The sequence below is a fragment of the Sinocyclocheilus grahami genome, unplaced genomic scaffold, assembly GCF_001515645.1.
Source record: "Sinocyclocheilus grahami isolate Dianchi unplaced genomic scaffold, SAMN03320097.WGS_v1.1 scaffold457.1, whole genome shotgun sequence".
Classification (NCBI taxonomy): Eukaryota; Metazoa; Chordata; class Actinopteri; order Cypriniformes; family Cyprinidae; genus Sinocyclocheilus; species Sinocyclocheilus grahami.
The window spans coordinates 641,958-649,735 of NW_015505636.1; the positions used below are offsets into that span (position 1 = coordinate 641,958).

Consider the following 7,778-nt stretch of genomic DNA (forward strand, 5'->3'; position numbering starts at 1 on the left):
TTTTATTGAGTGAGAGTCAGTGGGTTTAATCAGTGACATTAACAGATTTACTATTCGGCGTCTTCTCCGCGACCTTCTTCCCTTGGTGTTTTTACACATAGAAAAGGCAAAAAAACATATAGCATTGTCCAGTTTTCTCTCAGAATGATGATCTGAGTTACTATTGCAATTATCGATGCAGTATGAATGACATACACTGGTGACATTTTTCACAATCGCGACAAACAATCAAATACTACCCTAAACTCAATAGCGGAAAGGCAGCGCTATCCTGCAAGTATGGCGGATAAACAAAGCAGTTTCCCAGAACTCAACGTGGCGTTACGTCACATTCTCATTTTTCATTGCAGGGGGGGCGCGGGCCATCAGCGGAAAAAGAAAATAAATAAAAAAATAAACAGCCAACGGATGTAACTTAGAATGGCAGATGGATCGGTTTGTGAAAGGGAAGAGAAAAGCCATAGACAAAGTCGCACAGACCCATGCAGGTGCTGGACTTTCAAAAGCTAAATGTAGAAAATATGACGAGGCATATATCTTGCTCACGGCTTCACTCACCGTGTCTACAACGAACACTACAGTTGTCGCGTTGCGCTGCAACAGCTAGAGGCTGTCTACACTGGACGTGACAAGTAACGGTTGCAAAACATTTGAACTTTGTGTCAGTAATGTTGCGTCATAAATAGAACGAGGCATCAGTTTACTGTTGGGGATTTTTCGTGTCGCATCGCGCCGCATTCAGACAGCATCATGGATTATAATGGGTTCTACTGCATTTTGCCGCTCGCGTCCGGTGTAGACATGGTGTTTAATGTCTTTGGTGAGGAGGAAAGGCCTGTGTGTGTCCTGACCTATGCCTTAAAATGCTGGCAGCCAACAGCATGAAACCCACAAAAATTAAATAAATAAATAACAGAGATAATTCTCTCTATCCCAGGGGTACCCACACTTTTTTGTGTGGGGATCTACTTTTCAAATGAGAAACTCACAGAGATCTACCAAATAATAAATAAATAATAAAATACTTATCAAATAAATAAATAAAAAAGTTTGTTGGGATGTATCTTTATATTGCATTCATTTAATTTTTAATAAAAAAAATTTATAATAAAATAATGTTCAATTCATAGTACCCCCGTAGACCCCCTGTGCCTGCATTTACCTAAAGCAGTGGTTCTCAACCTTTTTTACTCCAAAACCCCCTTCTTTCCAAATCAATACTGCAAGCCCAAACTTTTCTATTCACTAAAAACTTTGTATTTATTATTACCTTTCAAGTAGATGCATTTAGGAATCTTTAAGATTACTTACAACAGAACAGCAATGCATTTTATGGACGACCGTTTCGTGAACCTAGGAGAGGAGGTAATTCTGACTTTGCTACGCGCTTCTGAATCAGCTACTGTTTTGTTATTAGTTTAAGTATTTGCTATTGACTGTTCAAATGTGGAGTTTTGTGCATAGTGTGTGTGTGTGCGTGTGCGAGCGCGAGAGAGCGAGCGCGCGAGAGCGAGACACATCACAGTGGAGTCAGCTGTCTTAACCGTGTCTTGTGTACTGCAAACACATATTCATCACTGTGTCTGTCACGAGACTCTGTTCCCCTTTCGGGCTCCGTCTTTACATTTATTTTGAAAGATGAAGCTCGCGATTATGGTAAGGGGCGTTACATTTCCGACGAGTGCTTGCGGTGTTCGGCCAATCACAATGCACTGGGTCAGCTGGCCAATCAGAGCAGACTGCGCTTGTCGGAAGGAGGGACTTTGTAGAAAACGAAGCGTTTGAGAGAGGCGGGGCATAGAGGACTTACAATAATGTACAGTATTTGAAAAATAATGTGTTTTTTGAACATTAAAGCATGTCAACATATTCTGTTACTCCAAATACACAAAATAATGATCTTTAAAAAAGCATCATATGACCCCTTTAAATATTCCATGTTCTTTTTTGCAAACAAAGTTTGCGATGGGCTGAGATTGGTCAGCTGGCTCAGTGTGTTGTGATTCGATAAACCGCCTCTAGCACGTCTGAACATCCCGCCCCTCAAGCTCAGAATGTGCTTCAGTTGTATTGTAAACAATGACGTCCTCTATATTACTTATCAATCTGAGCCCAATTGAGATGCAGAGAATATTAATGAAGAGGATCCCGCAGAACCTGTGCAAGCACTGCTCTTAATGGTATGTTTGTTTGTTGTTGTCCCATACTTTTAGATATGCTGTTGTTTGTAAATGCTAGTGCTTCTGTTAGCTTTTAATATATGGTTTTATTCTGATTAAAGCTTTAATACAGCACAGCAACCGTACGCACGTCCATGTATAACGCTTCTTCATAGCTATGTGAAAATAAGTGTATAAATGGAACAGTTTGTTGGAGCTGATCTGACGACCTGAATGAGAGAGAGAGAGATATGCAGAGCAGGGAGACGCGAGGAACAGGATTGAGAACCGCTGCTTTTAGAACATTGGTTTTGAAACTTGTGAATCCATTAGAATCGTTAGAAGACAGAATCGCGTTTCATATATGAACAGACTTTTACATGCACCTCTAGTTTTCTCTTCCTCTTCTGTAAAGCAGCACAACATGGCCTCGCCCCCTTTGCTGCGTGTTCCCGGGGGCGGGGTTTATCTGGGTTCGTGACGTAACGGACCTGGGAAGAAGCTCGTTGTAGTCCCTTACCAGCCGTTTTTGTAGGCATTAAACTGCCAAATTTTTAAAAGACGGTATCTCCGTTTGCATTGAACTTTCAGCGCTGCAACTTTGCAGATATTGTTTATGCTCAAATAGCAACATTACACACTACACTCTTAAAAATAAAGGTGCTTCACGATGCCATAGAAGAACCTTTTTGTCTAAATGGTTCCATAAAGAACCTTTAACATCTGAAGAACCTTACTGTTTCACTAAAGGTTCTTTGTGGCGAAAAATGTTCTTCAGATTATAAAAAGGTAAGAAAGAGATGGTTCTTTAAAGAACCTTTGACTGAATGGGTCTTTGTGGAACCAAAAATGGTTTTTCTGTGGCAGCGCTTGAAGAACCTTTTGAAGCACCTTTCTTTTTAAGAGTGTAACTAACATTAAAAAAGTGAAATCGCAATCAACCACCCCTTTAAAAGTATGTGAAGCTCAATTTATACAGTAATTTTAACATATAAGAACAAGTCAACCTACCATGCCAAACAATACCACAGGGAGATGCCAAAGGACTGCATATAAACTACTAAATGGATCCATTCAGAATCACTAAACACACCAAAATACAAATGAAAAATGAAACCGATCTGAAGGCGGCTCGACACCACAGTGAGTAGTTCCTCTGTCAGACCGCTGTTTGGAGCATCTGATGCCCATATGTACATAAACAACACTGATCCTCACAAACTTCTCAAACACGCGAGCATCTGTTATAAAACACTCGCTGTATTTTATAATTTTATAATTACAATTACGTGAATATACTGAGCTGTATTCAAGCAGAAATATGTTATAATGATCAGTGCGCCGAGAGCGCACATACACTGTTCTTTGCGCATCAATTATTTATTTATATATATTTTTACATTCACATTAGTGAATATATTATATTTTAGTTTTAAGTTATCTTGCGCCCCACTGACCTAAAGCGTGATCTACCAGCATTGCCTTCGATCACGATTGACCTATTGGGCACCCTTGCTGTATGCTATTGTTACTTTTTCAATGTTTCACTGCAGGTTTTTTTTTTTCAATTAAAAAAGCATTTATTTTTCATAATGTTCAGCGAAATTATTTGTTAGTCTGAGGTGGGATGGGGATTCAATGTATTGTTGGCTATTGCTACAGATATACCCGTGCTACTTATGACTTATGGTTTTGGGGTCCAGGGTCACAAATGTTAAATTATGTTGGCGCCAATAGCCTTGTGGGCAGCACGCTGACATGTAACACCGTTGCACTTCAGGTGTCCCGAGTTTGAGTCCCAGTCTCTTTCCTAATCTCGCCCCCTCTCTCTCCCACTTTGCTTCCTAACCACTTACTGTCCTATCGAAAGTAAAGGCATAAAACGCCAAAAATAAAATCTTTTTGAAAACATTTTTGGAAAATTGCGATCTGATCTAGATTGTGATAACAATCCGACATGTGCTTCAGCCACAGAAACGGGAAACAGATTTTAGTGCTTTCTGACAATCTGCATAATGAACTCCTTTTGTTCTTCAGTCTTTGAGAGGAGTCAGTTGTACTCTTGGATACACCTCTTTCTTGCATTGTTTGCCCAGGTACCCCCCAATAAGGGCCACCCTAGTGTTTATATTTATTTGTTTACTTATTTATTTATTTACTCTGTTCTGAATGAGAATGAATTCTTGGTTTCCCAACCTTATAGATTCTTGTGTAAATCAGTAGCACACTGTAAAAAGATTTCCCAGACTGCCAGCGTTAAAGTGCTGTGGTTGTCTTGCTCTTTGTGCAATCAGTAGAAAGCACTCCTGCCAAGTAACATGAGATACTATGTATGCTACCTGCTTCCGAGCAGAGCTACACAAACCTGTGACCAAAGCTTTACCTGCGGTCTCACATAGGAAGTGGCCGCCACCCACCGGATATCCTCCTAACTCCCACGACTAAATAAAGCCATAGTGTAGAGCAGCTGATAGCGAGAGATGTTCGCCCTCTGCTGCTTCAGCATGTGTGATTATGACACTGCTGCTCGATCTGAGCGTGACACAAAGACCGAGTCTCTTCCTCTCTCATTCACGCTTACATTCTGCATTGTAGTTGGAAACTTCCTGTCCTTTTACATACTGTGAGTAAGAGCATATGCCCTCTGTAGAGTCAATGTTGGTTTTATGATAAACAAAAAAGCAGCCACAGGATTAAGTCATGAGACAGTTTCCTTCCTAATGCTCATTTAAATTTAGACATTATGTTCTTAAAAGGACAAGAACGAGGTCTATCTTGAGAACAGTGAATTTTACCTCTCCAGATAGCAGGCTGAGCTCACAGGGTCTCTTAATTCACCTCACAAAGCTTGACTATATCATTAGCCTTATCCAGAATTGTTTTCCTAAACTACTAAGGCTTTAAAAAATACAGCGAAATTAAAACTAAATTATGATGCATAGTTTAGGGAAATCAAAATGTAGTTTACTACAACAAATAATAATTTCAGAGTCAAATTGGCTTCACACTCACTGACTCTCTCATACCCACTCTGGGTGCTTTCAGCACATTCAGGAAGTTGCAGTAAATCACCGTGACAAAACAAGGAAACATTTACGAAAGCGGAAGTCATGAGTCAGCATTAGTCCTCAGACTGCTATGTCCCACCAGCTGTTTTACAGAGGATGTGATTATCATTACATGGAGCTTTCGGTTTCTCATTCACATGGGGACAAATGCTGTTTTTTGTTGATCTGCTCACTGGTCAATGGGCTTCGAGCTAGCTAATAACAATATATAGAGGCATATGAAGGTGAGGACCTTGAGGAGGAAAAGTTTAGTTGTTTACTGTGCCCGAGTCACATTAATATAGAATTGAGTTGATATGTGGTCACAGGTGTGTGTGTGTGTATAGACTATTTAAAGAAATAGTTCGCCCAAAAATGAAAATTCTGTCATTGATTACTCACCCTCATGTCGTTCCAAACCTGTAAGACCTTCGTTCATCTTCGGAGCACAAATTAAGATATTTTTGATGAAATCTGAGAGCTTTCTGACCCATAGACAGCAACGCAACTACCACGTTCAAGACCCAGAATCTAAGGACATCGATAAAATAGTCCATGTGACATCAGTCGTTCACTGCATTATACAATAATTAATGTGTTTATATAGCTATTTAATAAGACATTTTTGAAAAAAATGTTTTTTTGAAAGAAGTCTCTTCTTCTGCTCACCAAGGCTGAAATTATTTGATCAAAATACAGTAAATAAGAGTAATATTGTGAAATATTTTTACAATTTAAAATATCTGCTAACATGAGAGAAAATTATTTATACAAAAATTAGGCTTCATCTTTTAATCTCTTTCCAAAAAGATTTCAATTGTGCCTGGATTGGAGTTTTATTTTTACATCCTGCAGCTCTTCATCTGCACTGAGAATTAGCTGTAATGATGTGGCTGCTCTGGGGACAATCAATTTACTACGCTTAGCATGTGATGTGTCTCGGCTTTACAGTGAGGTCACCTGTGGCTTTTACTAATGGCGAATTCCCTTAACATTGTTTCCCCTGCTGTTTTCTGTGCATTTAAGTTTACAAAGGGAAATCCTTAAGGATATAGCTTGAATTAAATGCTTAGAATACTAAATAAACAAACTGTGTGAAGGTAAAATTACAGATGTTCCTTTTAGCACAAGGCAGGCATCAGCAGAAATGCTTGGGCAGCCGGATAAGTGGGTGTGTTGTTGGCAAAGGGTGGGGGTGGGTCTAATGATATTAGTAGTGATTGGCTAATTTATGAGGCTGTTTAGTTATTCATGTTGAGTATCGGTCATACATCATGGCGGTGCTGAAGGAAGTCAACCTGCACCGTTTAACTGCCGGGCCAGAGGATCACTGAAAAGCACGTCATGCTGTGGAAACCACCGCTGCTCAGTAACTACTGTAGACAGGCAGAACATGACATAGTTAGTTGAAGTCATATGAGGGGTTTGCCCAGGAACTGTACATGGACAAACAAACAAATTTATACTGGAAAACCCCCCAGCATCATGAGGATCTTGCATAGCAGAGCGCCATCAAGAGGAACTCCAGCAGAGAGTTAAAGCACACAAGGGACAGCAGCACTTATTTTTTATCCTCCTCTCGCTCATGTTTTTCACACACTCACACTCCATTTTTCTCATCCTTCTGGTGCATGTGTTTTTGCTAACGTTTTGTGTTCTCAGCAGGAGAGTATGAGCAGTTTGGCCATTTGAATGTTCTTGAAACATCAGATAAACGGTTCACTGATTGTGTGATGCATATTTCACACAAAATAGTCAGATCTGGCTGAAATCTCCAGGTCCAATCTATTTGGCTGACTTCTACACGTTACTGGAGCCCCATCTGGAAACAAAGACGTGTAAACAAGTTCCCATGGTACTGCATTGAGAACTTCTGTAGAACAACTACCCTAGTTTTTGCCTCATGGTTCAGATAGTTATTTTTTTCACGTTTTGTCATGTTGCAGCTTTATGTTAAACTGCTATAAATTACTTTTTTCCCCACATCAATTTACACTCCATACACCATAATGACAAAGCAAAAAAACTGATTTGTGACAACTTTGCAAAGTTATTAAAAATAAAAAAACTGAAATAAGTATTCATACCCTTAAAGGGATAGTTCACCCAAAAATGAAAATGTGATGTTTATCTGCTTACCCCCAGGGCATGACTTCCTGTGCGTGAGATCTGTATGCACTCTAGCTTAGTGTACGTTAATGGGTGTGTTGTCGCGGGAGGAGCAAACGACAGACACAGTTTATTAACAGAAAATAAACAGTGTCCAGAAAAAAGGGAATCAAGTGTCCAAAATAAACGGGATCTGGTGTCCTCGTCGTGCTGCGGGGTTCGTGCAGGGAAGGGCAGTGGTCCGGAAGGAAGGAAGGAAGGGTCCAGGTAAGGGGTGGAGTCCGGCGGCCGCACGCGCTCCCCTCTCCGGTCCCGGGGTGCGAGGGGCGGCGGCTTCTATAAGCGGCTTCGTCCTTCTCTCTGCCCACGGCGCTTGAAGGGACTAGACGGCCCAGCATCCTTGCCCGACGGCCGTGTAAAGGGTGCGGTTCTCGTCCGGACTGCGGGGCCGGCAGCTCACGAC

General features: G+C 40.7%; 1 protein-coding gene across 2 annotated transcripts in view; it reads left to right on the top strand.

The window, feature by feature from the left end:
• Positions 1 to 7,778, top strand: part of znf438 (zinc finger protein 438) — a 61,078-nt gene that overhangs the window by 25,789 nt on the left and 27,511 nt on the right. The gene's annotated exons all lie outside the window — the stretch shown is intronic.